The sequence below is a fragment of the Emys orbicularis genome, chromosome 5, assembly GCF_028017835.1.
Source record: "Emys orbicularis isolate rEmyOrb1 chromosome 5, rEmyOrb1.hap1, whole genome shotgun sequence".
Lineage (NCBI taxonomy): Eukaryota > Metazoa > Chordata > Testudines > Emydidae > Emys > Emys orbicularis.
Window position 1 is genome coordinate 106,784,587 of NC_088687.1, and position 15,803 is coordinate 106,800,389.

Here is a 15,803-nt window from a genome sequence, read left to right on the forward strand (position 1 = left end):
TTGAGATAGGCTGGAGTTGTTGCTGCTGTTATTGAAGTCTGATCCCATTCATCCCAGGTGGTGGTTGGGATTCAGCTGAAGCTAATAGAGGTGGTGACATCATCTGGGTCCCTCTCTCTGGCTTGATCTGCTCAGGATATTCTCGGGATCAGGATGACAAATTCCCAGGGTCCCAGGAGGTGGTGAGGGTGGCAGCCATCATGGTGAAGCTTGCTCCAGTAGCCATCCCCCCCCCCCCAAAGTCTTTTTCATTTTCCCCACAAAAGGAATGGTGAGTGGAATAGCCCATCTCCTCATTATTTTGTTTACCGACTAGGAATTGTTTTTGACACACCAATTTTGGTTTACTGATTTTTGGTTCCACACTTTTTTGGTTTACCAAGGATGATTTTAACTCAGTTCTTAAGTTATATCAGCAGGCCTTTTTGTTTGCATTAATTTAGTTTTTTTGTCTCTCTTTTGTACATTTTCCAATCAATATTGGTTACTACCAGTTACTGTGATGTTTTATGAACTTTCATGTATGTTGAACTCACAATTAGAATTAATTTGTAGGCCCTTTTATTACACCATGACACCCTGCTCTTGATCTCCTTTTTTCCCCAGGAAGGGACACCCCAATATACCAGCATCCTATTGTCCCTGGGAAGACTCAAACTAGCTTGCCAGCATCCTGCTCTTCTCTTCCTCCAGAGCAGGACATCCTCTAACCATATGTACTCTGGTGTCCAGTTCTATTCCCAGGAAGGGGAAAGAAAAAATTAAATAACTAAATAAAACATTTAAATGATAAAGTACAGGCAGGAAAAGACTTTTCCTCTGAAGTGCATATCAGAAACTATTCCAGGCAGAATATTCTTAGAGCTTCATGCAGCTGCTGTAATCTCTGCCTTTCAGTTGCTATACTCCTGCGAGGCTGGTGAAAGTACCGTAGGACCCTAGTGGTGCTGTGATGAGACCTTTAAGAGTAGATCAAAGTACTACCACAGAGATACTTACTCCCTTAAGCACTCCCAAACCTCAAACATGAAACTAAACCCTCTTTTGCATGTGTGTGTTAAAAAAGTTTTCCCCCTACATTATGATGTCTTATTTTGGAACCCCACCAAGCCTGCAGGTGGAACCAGATACCAAAACACTGAGAAAAGTCTTGTGTACCACCTGTCTCTCGTGGATTCAATAATAAAACTCCCATGGCTTCACTAATGCAGGACCAGCTTATTTCCCACTTTGCAAGGAGTAGGAAGTGCCAGAAATCACATGAGAAACCCTTTGCTCACAATATTTCCAGACATATTTTGGAGGTGTATGAGATTACAATAGTGGTCCCTAAAAACATTGGAAAGGCCTTTGTAATTAAATAACATTTCCATGGTATTCTTTAAGTATTCCCTATATTAAGTCTAAAGAAGTTTAGATAATATTATGAATCCCAGAGTAATGCTATCTGCTTGCCAAGGCATCAATGAAAAATTGTTAAGGATGATGTTTGGGGCAGAGCTGGTCAAAATATTTTCATTAAAAATGTTTTTGGATGAAAAATGGCTTTTTCACCAAACTGAATTTTTTTAGAGAAATGTTCATTCTGGTTGAATTTTGTGCATTTTTTGATGAAAAATCAGAAACTGAATTTTTTTTACCAGAAATACTTCTGTAAATAAATAAATAAATAATCCCAGTTTAGTTTTTACATTGAGAAAAAACTGCAGGGGCATATTTTTAAAAAAACATGAAGGTTTTATTCTAAATTTCTAGTGAAAAATAATAGATATTTTATAATATATTTAAAATAATAGCTCAATTGTTAAATGTTCAAACTTGAGTACTTTTCCAAACCAAGCTTCTGAGCCCTTTGCGGTTCACCTATCATGATATAGAAATAAAGAGAAGAGGTCTTCGTCACTGGAGGACATGATATATGACGTTGGTATGCTGGGAAACTATTGCTAAACGTTTCACATTCTGGGATCTCCTATTAACTCTTTTAGTTTAATGCTGGCTGTTATGGAGCCATGCAACAGTTCTTTGTAAATCAGAGAATATGTGAGTTTGAAGACTGCTGATAGTTGCATAGTATTTCATGGTAAATATATTTTATGAAGTTTTAAGGGATTTTGTAACAACGATGCTTCAATAAATGATTTACTGAGGCAGCAAAAGCTCAAGGAATTTCTCAGATTGCATGTCAGAGCATAAAAAAACCATAAGTTTATGAACACCTTGGCAGCCCCAAGGGTCCTTGCACTTTTAAAAACGTGTGTGGCTGCTAATTGTACAGCATTATATTTTCAAAAAGGTGCCAACTCTTTTAGGAAGTGAAGTTACTGGGCTTCAGTAATATGCAAAGCAAAGGAGTGTTCATTTAGAGTGATCATTGCTCACATTATTCTAAATATTGAGAGCTTTACAACATAAGGGAAAATACGGGTTTACTTAGAAATTGGCTAAGGAATGGGTCAGGATCTGGATCGAGATTTGGTTTAGGCTACAGATCAGATTCAAGACAAAACTTGAGGTTCAGATTAGAGTTTGTCAGTAAATCTCAGTTTTTTGAGGGAAAATAATTTGTCACAAAATTAAAAATTTCCAGGAAAAAAAAAATAATCAAAAAAGATTTTTCCATTAACAATTCAATGCGCTCATTCTTCTTTGTGGACTAGCCTTCCTGGCTGGACTATATCTCCCATGATTCACTGCAGTCTCCCCTTTGGTTGAATTGATCATAGAATCATAGAATCATAGAATATCAGGGTTGGAAGGGACCTCAGAAGGTCATCTAGTCCAACCCCCTGCTCAAAGCAGGACCAATGAGATGCATCAAGAATGTAATGTGACCATGGTGCATCATTCAAGATGTAGTTCAGGTGACGAACATAAGGCACCAGAAACACAGCTCTCATGAGGCATTGTGGCAGTTTGGGGGCACATTTTAATATTGAACCAAGCTGCAACAAAACTTTTCAATTCTGCAATGTAAAAACGTCACAATCACAAATGTCAAAAAGAAAGTGTTTTAAATAACATTTATATGTGTTTAGGAGTTCCTTGAAAAACTTCATTATTTCAACTTTTTGTCCCAATTCAGGATAAAAATATATTTAGTAATATCAGAATTTCCTGCAGGATGGAAATTCTGAATTTTGGACCAGCTGTAGTTCAGATATGTTATAATTAATTATAGCAGGACCAGTAATAGTACCTAAAGAAAAGCAGCAGTAAAGGTGCCTCTGTTGACAGCTTCGAAGCTCTAACAGGGCAATCTGTCCCTTTAAGGGCCTGTGGAGCCAGAAAGCAGCACTCCCTTGCCCTAAGGAGAAGTCTAGCAGGCAGGTATTGCAAACCAGCTGATCCAGCTAAGCAGCAACTAATGATTGGCTTTGATTCCCAGCTGGAAGACATAAGTGAGGACCCAGCTCTGTAAGACAGGATATGCTAGGAGAGGCAAACACTTCCTGGAGCTGGAGGACTGGTTGGCTGGCCAGTCCTGTGGTCCTCCCGAGACTTAGGCCTGGTCTACACTATGACTTTAATTCGGATTTAGCAGCGTTAAATCGAATTAACCCTGCACCCGTCCACACAATGAAGCCATTTATTTCGAAATAAAGGGCTCTTAAAATCGATTTCTGTACTCCACCCCGACGAGCAGAGTAGCGCCAAAATCGATTTTGTCATTTCGAATTAGGGTTAGTGTGGCCGCAATTTGATGGTATTGGCCTCCGGGAGCTGTCCCACAGTGCACCATTGTGACCGCTCTGGACAGCAATCTGAACTCGGATGCACTGGCCAGGTAGACAGGAAAAGCCCCGCGAACATTTGAATTTCATTTCCTGTTTGCCCAGCGTGGAGAGCACAGGTGACCACAGATAGCTCATCAGCACAGGTAACCATGCAGGCCGATAATCGAAAAAGAGCACCAGCATGGACCGTACGGGAGGTACTGGATCTGATTGCTATATCGGGAGAGGATTCAGTGCTAGCAGAACTTCGTTCAAAAAGACGAAATGCCAAAACTTTTGAAAAAATCTCCAAGGGCATGATGGAGAGAGGCCACAATAGGGACTCAGATCAGTGTCGCGTGAAAGTCAAGGAGCTCAGACAAACCTGGATTAATGTCTGGTCCCTCTCAGTCCCAAGAGAGAACAACCCCTTAAAACAAAGAGCACACACAAAAGCCTCCCCCCCCCAAGATTTGAAAGTATCTTGTCCCCTTATTGGCCCTTTGGGTCAGGTGTCAGCCAGGTTACCCGAGCTTCTTAACCCTTTACAGGTAAAAGGATTTTGGAGTCTCTGGTCAGGAGGGATTTTATAGTACTGTACACAGGAGAGCTGTTACCCTTCCCTTTATAGTTATGACACGCCCCCCAAATCACAGATAGTGTTGGACGTCCGGTTCCACACTGGCTGTGATTTTTTCCTGGAGCTCTAGGAGAAAACAGAGTTAATAAGACACATGTACCTTTAGACATACTACTGATTATATAAAAACTAACAAAATGTTTCATTCCAAGAACAATTGTTAACCAGTTAACTCTGGGAAACTTTCCCGGGAGAGTGCATCAGCCACTTTGTTAGAAGCTCCCGAAATGTGTTGTATTTCAAAATCAAAATCTTGGAGAGCTAAACTCCACCGAAGAAGTTTTTTGTTATTTCCCTTGGCGGTATGAAGCCACTGTAGCGCAGCATGGTCTGTTTGTAGTTGGAAACGCCGTCCCCAAACATATGGACGTAGCTTTTCCAGCGCGTACACAATGGCGTAGCATTCCTTTTCGCTGATTGACCAGTGGCTTTCCCTCTCTGACAGTTTCTTGCTGAGAAACACGACAGGATGGAATTCTTGATCCGGTCCTTCCTGCATTAAAACTGCTCCCTCTCCTCGCTCGGAAGCATCTGTGGTTACTAGGAACGGTTTGTCAAAGTCTGGGGCCCTTAGCACAGGGTCAAACATGAGTGTTGCCTTAAGCTGGTTAAAGGCCTTTTGACACTCATCAGTCCACTGAACTGCATTTGGCTGTTTCTTTCTGGTTAGGTCTGTCAGCGGGGCGGCGATTTGGCTGTAGTGTGGTACAAATCGCCTATAATATCCGGCCAAGCCTAAGAAGGATTGGACCTGTTTCTTTGACTTTGGAACCAGCCACTTTTGGATAGCATCCACTTTGGCCTGTAGGGGATTTATAGTTCCTTGACCCACCTGGTGCCCCAGGTACGTCACTCTGTTTTGGCCTATTTGACACTTTTTAGCCTTAACAGTTAGTCCTGCCTGCCGGATGCGCTCGAAGACTTTTTCCAGGTGCTCCAGGTGTTCTGTCCATGAATCAGAAAAAATGGCCACATCATCGAGGTAGTCAACTGCAGATTCTCCCAATCCCGCTAAGAGACCATCTACAAGTCTTTGGAAGGTGGCGGGTGCATTTCGCAACCCGAAAGGGAGTACATTGAATTCATACACCCCTGCCTGGGTGACGAAGGCGGACCTTTTCTTAGCGGGTTCATTTAGTGGTACTTGCCAGTACCCCTTGGTTAAGTCTAAAGTAGAGATGAATTGGGCATGTCCCAATTTCTCCAATAGCTCATCTGTGCGTGGCATTGGATAGTTGTCAGGACGAGTTACAGCATTTAGCTTACTGTAGTCCACGCAAAAGCGTATTTCCCCATCTGGTTTGGGAACTAGAACCACTGGAGATGCCCATGTACTATTAGAGGGGCGGATTATACCCATCTGTAGCATGTCCTGGATCTCCATTTGTATAGCCGCTTGGGCATGAGGTGACTCCCGGTAGGGTGGGGTTCTAATTGGGTGAGCATTACCTGTGTCAATGGAGTGGTATGCCCATTCGGTCCGTCCTGGAGTGGCTGAGAAAATCGGTGCAAAGCTTGTGCACAGCTCCTTTATCTGCTGTCGCTGCAGACGTCCCAGGGTCGTGGAGAGGTTCACCTCTTCCACGACACCATTCCTTTTTCCTTCATAGTAGACACCTGCAGGCCACTCCGCGTCATCAGTTTCCTGGGCAGTAAACTGGCAAATGTTTAATTCTCTAGAATAAAAGGGCTTAAGAGAATTAACATGGTATACCTTAGGCTTTATGTTGGAGGTGGGGGAGGCTATGAGATAGTTAACAGCTCCTAGGCGCTCCTGGACCGTGAATGGTCCCTCCCACGACGCTTCCATTTTATGGGCCTGGAGCGCCTTTCAGACCATGACTTGGTCTCCTACTTTGAAGGACCGTTCTCTGGAATGTTTATCATACCAGGCCTTTTGCTCTTCCTGAGCATTCTTTAGGTTTTCTTTAGCAAGGGCAAAAGAGTGTCGGAGGGTGCTTTGTAGGTTGCTTACAAAGTCTAGAATGTTAGTTCCTGGAGAAGGCGTAAACCCCTCCCATTGCTGCTTCACCAACTGTAATGGCCCCTTAACCTCACGGCCATATACAAGTTCAAATGGTGAAAACCCTAAACTGGGATGTGGTACAGCCCTGTAGGCAAAAAGCAACTGCTGCAACACTAGGTCCCAATCACTGGAGTGTTCATTTACGAATTTACGTATCATGGCCCCCAAAGTTCCATTAAACCTCTCCACCAGACCATTGGTTTGATGGTGATGAGGGGTGGCAACCAAGTGATTCACCCCATGAGCTTCCCACAGGTTTTTCATGGTCCCTGCCAGGAAATTAGTTCCCGAATCTGTAAGGATGTCGGAGGGCTACCCTACCCTGGCAAAAATGTCTGCTAATGCCTGGCACACACTTTTAGCCCTGGTGTTGCTTAAGGGTACAGCTTCCGGCCATCGGGTAGCAAAATCCATGAAAGTCAGTACGTACTGCTTTCCTCTGGGTGTCTTCTTTGGGAAAGGACCCAGAATATCCACAGCTACTCGCTGAAATGGGACCTCAATTATGGGTAGTGGCTGGAGAGGGGCTTTAACCTGGTCTTGGGGCTTTCCCACTCGTTGGCACACCTCACAAGACCGGACATAATTAGCAACGTCCTTGCCCATTCCCTCCCAGTGGAAGGACTTCCCCAACCGGTCTTTGGTTCTGTTCACCCCAGAATGGCCACTGGGATGATCATGGGCTAAGCTCAAGAGCTTTACCCGATACTTAGTGGGAACTACCAACTGTCTTTGAGGATGCCAGTCTTCCTGGTGCCCTCCAGAAAGAGTCTCCTTGTATAAAAGTCCTTGTTCTACAACAAACCGGGATCGGTTAGAAGAGCTGAGAGGCGGTGGGGTGCTCCGTGCCGCCGCCCAAGCTTTCTGAAGGCTGTCATCTGCTTCCTGCTCGGCCTGGAACTGTTCCCTTGATGCTGGAGACATCAGTTCCTCCTTGGACTGTGGACTGGGGCTTGGTCCCTCTGGAAGCGATGCAGGTGCTGGGGCTTTTTCCATTGACTGTGAACCGCTGTCCGCTGGTGCACTATGTGGTATTTCAGGCTCTGGCTGAGCCTCTTGGGTAGGGTTATCTGCTGCTTCCACCAGTTCAGGCTCGCTGGTGCCCTCTGGCATTGGAGTTGTAGACGGGTTTGCAAGCGCTGGACTCAGTGCTGGCAATGGTTCTGGTGCTGGTTGCGTTGCCAGTTCCGGTTCTGGGACTGGCTTTGGCTGGGTCTCTGGGATTGGATCCACTACGGCTGTTGCAGTCGTTGGCAGGGGATCCGGTTCCACAACCTGTGTTTGGGTCTCCGGTAACACAGACGGGGCCCTGGTGGACGGCTCAGGAACAGGAATGGGGGTGAAAGCTTGCTTAGCCTGGCTGCGGGTGACTATTCCCACCCTCTTGGCTAGCTTCACATGGTTGGCCAAGTCTTCCCCCAGCAGCATGGGGATGGGATAATTGTCATAGACTGCAAAAGTCCACATTCCTGACCAGCCCTTGTACTGGACATGCAACTTGGCTGTAGGCAAGGTTACAGACTGTGACACGAAGGGTTGAATTGTCACTGTAGCCTCCGGGTTGATGAGTTTGGGGTCCACTAGGGATTGGTGGATAGTTGACACTTGTGCCCCAGTGTCCCTCCAAGCGATAACCTTCTTTCCGCCCACTCTCAAGGTTTCCCTTCGCTCCGAGGGTATGAGAGAGGCATCTGGGTCTGGGGATCTGTGTGTGATTGTGGTGTAATGAACTGTAATCGGTTGGGGTTCTTGGGGCAGTGAGCCTTTATATGTCCCAGTTCATTACATTTAAAACATCGCCCTGCTAAGGTATCACCGGGGCGATGTTGGTTGATGGAGACTAGTGTGGTGGGGTGAGAAGGCGTCTGGGGTTTCCCTTGGGATGTGGGTGGGGCCTTGGGTTGTCCCCGGTGATAAGGTTTTGTTTCGGCTTGCCCCTTCTGATATTCGCTCCAACTGCTACTAGCTTTTTTCTTTTCTGTCACCTCCACCCATTTGGCTCCAATCTCCCCCGCCTCGGTTACAGTTTTGGGCTTCCCATCTAGGATGTAACTTTCTATTTCCTCAGGAACACCCTCTAAAAACTGCTCCATTTGCATTAGGAAGGGCAACTCTTCCGTAGATTTAACATTTGCTCCTGATATCCAGGCATCCCAATTTCTCCCAATGTGGTAGGCATGTCGGGTAAATGACACATCGGGTTTCCACCTTAGGGCTCTAAACTGCCGACGGGCATGCTCAGGTGTTAGCCCCATTCTGATTCTGGCCTTGTTTTTAAAAAGTTCATAACTGTTCATGTGTTCCTTAGGCATTTCAGCCGCCACCTCTGCTAAGGGTCCACTGAGCTGCGGCCTCAGCTCTACCATGTACTGGTTTGGAGTGATGCTGTATCCAAGGCAGGCCCTTTCAAAATTTTCTAAGAAGGCCTCAGTATCATCGCCTGCCTTGTAGGTGGGGAATTTCCTGGGATGGGAAGTGGTACCTGGAGAGGAGTTGCTAGGATGGTCTGATGCATCCTGCTTAGCCCTTGCTACTTCCAGTTCATGCTTCCTTTCTTTTTCTCTCGCCTCCTCTTTGGCTTTTTCCAGCTCCATCTCTCTCTTGTGGGCCTCCTCTTTGGCTTTCTCTTCTCTTTCATGGGCCTCCTCTTTGGCTTTTTCTTCTCTTTTATGGGCCTCCTCTTCAGCTTCTTTCTCGAGTTTTTTAATTTGAAGTAGTCTCTGATGTTTTCTTTCATTTTCTTCGCTTCTAGTCTGGCCAGTTCTAGTTTGTTAGCTGCTTCACTGGTAGTCATTTTCCTGCTTTCCTGTGCTGGGCCACACCCCTCTGCAGTTGACTGAAACTGGGATGTACTCAGCTCTGGCTGCTGCTGAGTTAACAGAGACTTTCTAACTAGCTACTCACGAGGATGTAAAAAGAAAAAAGAAAAATTCAGCTTGTAAATTGCCTTTACCAGTCAAAGTTTGCTCACTTTGAACCCTTCTCTTAACAAAGGCTCTTATTAAAAAAAACTTAACACCTCTGCCTTCAGGCAAGGAGAGATAAGATATGCATCTACCTTCAGCTCTGCTTTCCAAGCAGCTAGAAGGAAAAAAAAATCTTACTGGCTTTTGGGTTTAAAACGATCTCCACCACTGTGCCACCATGTCAAGGCTGTATCCCCACTTTGAACTTTAGGGTACAAGTGTGGGGGCCTGCATGAGGACTTCTAAGCTTAACTACCAGCTTAGTTCTGGTCCGCTGCCACCATTCCCTTCCCTGTGAAGCTTTTAGAAACTTCTCACCAATTCCCTGGTGAGTACAGATCCAAACTCCTTGGATCTTAAACAAAGAGAAATTGACCCTTCCCCCCTCCTTCCTTTCACCAACTCCTGGTGAATACAGATCCAAACCCCCTTGGATGTTAAAACAAGGAGAATTTGACCCTTCCCCCCCTCCTTCCTTTCACCAACTCCTGGTGAATACAGATCCAACCCCCCTTGGACCTTAAAACAAGGAGAAATCAATCAGGTTCTTAAAAAGAAGGCTTTTAATTAAAGAAAAAGGTAAAAATCATCTCTGTAAAATCAGTATGGAAAATAACTTTACAGGGTAATCAAACTTAAAGAGCTCAGAGGACCCCCCTCTGTCTTAGGTTCAAAGTACAGCAAACAAAGATAAACACTCTAGTAAAAGGTACATTTACAAGTTGAGAAAACAAAGTAAAACTAAGACGCCTTGCCTGGCTTTTTACTTACAAGTTTGAAATATGAGAGACTTGTTTAGAAAGATGGGGAGAACCTGGATTGATGTCTGATCCCTCTCAGTCCCAAGAGCGAACAACAACCTTAAACAAAGAGCACACCAAAGCCTTCCCCCCCCCCAAGATTTGAAAGTATCTTGTCCCCTTATTGGTCCTTGGGGTCAGGTGTCAGCCAGGTTACCCGAGCTTCTTAACCCTTTACAGGTAAAAGGATTTTGGAGTCTCTGGTCAGGAGGGATTTTATAGTACTGTACACAGGAGAGCTGTTACCTTTCCCTTTATAGTTATGACATGAGGTTATTGAAAATGGTAGAGAACTTGATCCACATCATGCTAACCTTCCTGCATTCATATATTACTATTGTCCTTTTGTTTCTAATGATGAGTTTCCTCCCACATTTGAACTTTGGCTGATGGAGATGTATGGCTGAAGAAATATATGTACAAATCCCTATAAACAGACCTAGGATTTAGTCAAATGTACAGAAATTAAATGGAAGTTACATTATTTAATATTAGCCTTCCATCCAATTACTCTTTAAGAATACTTTTCCTTCTTCTTAATTTTTGTATGACTGTGATGGTCACCTATAGCAAAAAGTGACTCTTTCGTTGCTCATATGTTTTTGATTTAACAGAGCCAAGCGGAATACAAATAAGCCTTGTGCAAACTACCACACACCTTCAATGCACCTTCAGCCTGATCTGCAACTCTCATGCTGTCCTAGTCTTAGTCCCTTCTGGACAGAACTGCCAATCATGCTAAATGCAGGGCTCAGTGATGTGGACAGATATTCACTCAGATTTAGGAAGAGACCACCAAAAACTCACTCATTTGTGACCTTAACAGGATTTGGATCTAGGCCTCCAGAGGTGAAAGGCTTGTTCATTAGTGGTGGTGCTTTTTTAAAGATATTTTTGTAGCACTGGCAACAAAGCAAAACAAATAGATTCAGCTACATTCCAGCTGTCAAACTCTGTATCCACTTTGATGATTCTATGTAAATGCAGGAAACAACCTTTCTCAGTAGACTTTGAGCTGTTTCTCTCAAAATATCTTGTTACAGTGTGGGAGAAACATGACACTGAGGTTAACAAAGGATTGAAAATAATAGATTTTAAAAAAGGGAAAGAGAATCACAAAGAAAACTACCTTGGAGCACAAAATGAAACAAAAGAGCACAAGAAGTGATTGACTGCCATACAATTAACAGATTAAAATATTCAGGTGACAAATATGTACCTAAATCAGACTTTCCCTCAACTGTTGAAGTACTTGATAGCACAAAAACGTGATGAAACAACCAAAAAGGTTTTACTACTAAGGCTTGCAACATAAAAGTTTATAAGGGGGTGCAAAAGAATAAAAATAATGTGAAAATCAAGAGTTAAAATATTTAAAGTTGTACAATATTTTTCAGAGAACCTGGACTCTAACCATATAATTGTTTATTCCTTACTCTCTGCAATGCCCATGTCTGGGATGATATCTTAGGCTATCTTGCTTTCTCAAAGGAATTCTGCAAACCCCTGTTATTGCTCTTTTGCCTTTTATAAGGCTATCTCTACTCTAACAGATACAGCAGCACAAACACTCCAGGATTTTCTGTGTTACTATTTATTTAGCTAGATATTTTACTGAATAACTAAAACATAAATCCCTTTCCCTGAGGCACTTACACTCTAATTTTAGACGTGAGCCAGTGGATGAGGGGTGCAGCAAGCAAAGAGAGACTTAAACACATATTTAACATGACAATCTCTGAGTAGTCACATTGGGTGAATTTGGACTCCATTGAAATCTGTGGGAGTTTTGCCATTAACTTCAATAAGGCCAAGATTTCATCCATTGACTTCATTATGGGACTACCTACAGAATGTAAATTTAGGCATGCACATAAGACAGAACAAGGAGCAATGGTCTCAAATTGCAGTGGGAGAGGTCTAGGTTGGATATTAGGAAAAACTATTTCAACTAGGAGGGTGGTGAAGCACTGGAATGGGTTACCTAGGGAGGTGAGGGAATATCCATCTTTAGAGGTTTTTAAGGCCCGGATTGATAAAGCCCTGGATGGAATGATTTAGTTCAGGTTGGTCTTGCTTTGAGCAGGGGGCTGGACTAGATGACCTCCTGAGGTCTCTTCCAACCCTATTCTTCTATGATTCTAGGATTCTATGATTAGTCTTTGGATGATCAGGGAGGGGGTGGAAAGAGGTGAAGAAGAACAAGAGTTACAATTAGAAAGGGCTGGTCCACACTAACCCCCCACTTCGAACTAAGATACGCAACTTCAGCTACGTGAATAACGTAGCTGAAGTCGAAGTACCTTAGTTCGAACTTACCGCGGGTCCAGACGCGGCAGGCAGGCTCCCCCGTCGACTCCGCGTACTCCTCTCGCGAAGCAGGAGTACCGGCGTCGATGGCGAGCACTTCCGGGATCGATTTATCGCATCTAGACAAGACGCGATAAATCGATCCCAGAAGATCGATTGCTTACCGCCGGACCGGGAGGTAAGTATAGACATACCCAAAGATTAATTCAGAATACTGTTTTGCAGGGCAGAGGTCTGGAGGTGGAAACTCTGTCTGGAGACCAAGTTGTGACAGCAAAAGTAGCAACCTCAGATATGCAGAGGAGTACAATGGCTGCCAGGGGCCAATGCAGTCTGAAAAGTGGGTGGTATGAGCTGGAAAAGGACCATGGCCAGATAAGCACTAATTCAGTACCTGCCCTGAGATGCTCCTGTCAGTGAATATCATGTTTATCCTGCTGGGAAATAAAGCTGCCCCTCCAATGTCCAGGCAGTAAAACCCCATGCAATGGCAGCAGAGACACTGCATGCTCTTTGTTTGGATGAAAGATCAACCCCTAGGGGCATACCAAATGAAGAAAAATGCTGAAACTAAAAAGTAGAACTGGTCAGTAATTTTTCTATGAAAACAGTGATCCATTGAAACTGAAACCAGTTGCGGGAAGGAATCAGTTTTGACAAAATGCCAGTTTGGGGGAGGGATAAGAAGAAAAAATAAAAGGTTTCAAAATTTTCAATGTCCCATTTCAACATTTTCAAAACAAAAAAAATCTGCTTTTCCTTTCAAAGTGACTGTTTCAAAATTTAAGTTAATGCATACTAGTCACAGTTGCCAATTTTCACGTGGTAAATAAGCACCCCTACTTTCAAAATAGGCCAAAAATCAAGCTAGTCCCATTTCAAAACAAGGCCAAAACAAGCCAATCCCTAAGAACCGCAACACTGTATGTGACTAGATCCCCCCGGCGTGCAGTCTGGGACTGTGGTGGGCCTGCTGTGCACCCCTGACTCTCTCCCCACCTTGCCCCTGCTTGCTGAGAGCTGATTTTTTTTTAAAAAGGAAGCAACAAGCTACAAGCCAAACAAGCTACAAGCCATAAACTAGCCAACAAGCAACTCACAAGCCAATTAAGCCAAAACCAAGCCCAATTTCTGTGTTTTTTTGTTTGTTTGTTTGTTTTGTTTGTTTGTTTTTGTGAGTTTGGCATGTCTGGTACTAACCATAAAATAAAAAAAGAGACTACTAAAAATTAGCAAAACAAAATGTTTTGATTGAACTAATCATAATTTTTCCAGATTTTCAGTTCATGCTAATTTTTGAGATTTCACCTTTTAGTCCCAATTTGATATGAGAAAAATTGTTAGAAATCTCAAATTCTCATGCTGCAGGAAAGGCATTTCCTACCTAGCTCTAATTAAAAAGGTGTTCTCTCTCACCAGAGACCCCTCTTCACATGTTTTCTAATAAATAGTTCTTCCCTGTGTAATGAGCCAATCTACTAAAACACTATAGCTATAGAGAAAGGGTAGGCAACAATTTATTTTCATATCCAACTGAAACCATTAGGGAAGCGAAAGCTATATACTGTATCTGGAAGGAATGCATTTACATACTTTCATTCCAAGAATGGGTTTCTCACTTTGAAATGGAAACAGTTTCCTAAGTTAAAGTAGGTAATTACACACTCCATTAAACAAGTAATTAACAGATTACAATTTGGAAAAAAAAAAATTGAAAATGAGCAATTCAGATGCTGAACGTGAAGCACAGTGTTATAATTAGCATAATACCTTTTGAATGGATTAACAAGTACACAATAAAAATGAAAAAAAAAATCTGTTTCTTCCATGCAGATCATATGCAACAAATACTATTTTACGAGCCTTACAAGAACATAGCTTAAGAAGAAACCTATTGTTAGTGACTTGTGCTAAATTACTCTAAAAAAACAAATAGATAAAAGTTTTTGAAGGTTATTATTACGTGTGTGGCATATAGGGAAGAGTGGTTATATTATATAAGAAACATAAAAGGCCAAATTCTGCAATTGGACGCAGAAGTGCCTCTCCTTTTGACTTGGAGCAGAATTTGTCCCAGAAGAATCCCAGCCATGAAGATTTACGTAGTGTAGTTCTAAGTATCATGAAAGGTTACTATAACTGATACATCATCAAATATTTATATGCCTTTTTATTTCAAGTTTGTTTGCTTTGTGCTTTGACAGTGCTTTAGACTGCATCCCCAGGCTTGCCAGAACAGGATTCAGCTTGGGAAGCATGGAGGGGGGCATTAGTGGTTATATCAGTCCCAAGACTCCTACCCCTTCACTAGAGTCATGTCACTAGCATGAATCCACCCCAGCCCACCTAGGCCCACACAGTTAGCAGAATCTTCAGATAATGCCTCAAGGCAACTGTAAGTCCTCTTTGTACCACTGGAACGGTGCAAAAAGAATTTGAGTAGTCAAGGAATTTACACTCTGTTTATAGTCAGTTTCACTCCTCTTCTGTATAATCATTAGTTATTTTCTACTGAAAACACATTTTTAAACATCAACAAAAAGAGAGAACATCACACTTTTATAAAAATTAAAAGGACAAAACAAAACAAGGCATCCTACTTTGCTGCTATATCAGATATTGGATTTTTTTAAATTAATCAATTAAAGTATTCAAATTGACAATGTCCTTAATTCTAGTACATTACTGATTTTCCTAACATGCACAATTAAAATCTTAACCTTAAAATTGCCCAACTATTGCTTTTCTTCATGTAATTGCCTTCATTTGAGGGGACCAGTTAAAGAAAGGGAGACATAAAATATTAAAATGAAATACAAAAATGAGGAGAAGAGTGCAAAACTGAAACTACAGGAAGAAATTCTACTGCAGCTGAAGCCCTGGCTGTAATTAGGGCCGTACCAAATTCATGGCCATGAAAAATGTGTCACGGAATGTGAAAACTTGTCTTCCACCATGAAATTTGGCCTTTTGTTTGCTTTTACCCTACACTATACAGATTTCACAGGGGAGACCAGCATTTCTCAAATTGGGGGTTCTGACCCAAAAGGGAGTTGCAGGGGGGTCACAAGATTATTATGGGGGGCCACGGTATTGCCACCCTTACTTCTGAGCTGCCTTCAGAGCTGGATGGCTGGAGAGTGGCAGCTGTTGGCTGGGCACCCAGCTCTGAAGGCAGCGCATCGCCAGCAGCAGCGCAGAAGTAAGGGTAGCAATACCATACCATGGTATGAGCACAGAGGGGAGCTAAAAAGCCAAATCTTACACAAGAGAGTTGTTGAGGGGCTGCATGGACATAGAGACAAGCACCTACAAGATCTCTATCAAGCATTCTTAAAACTACAA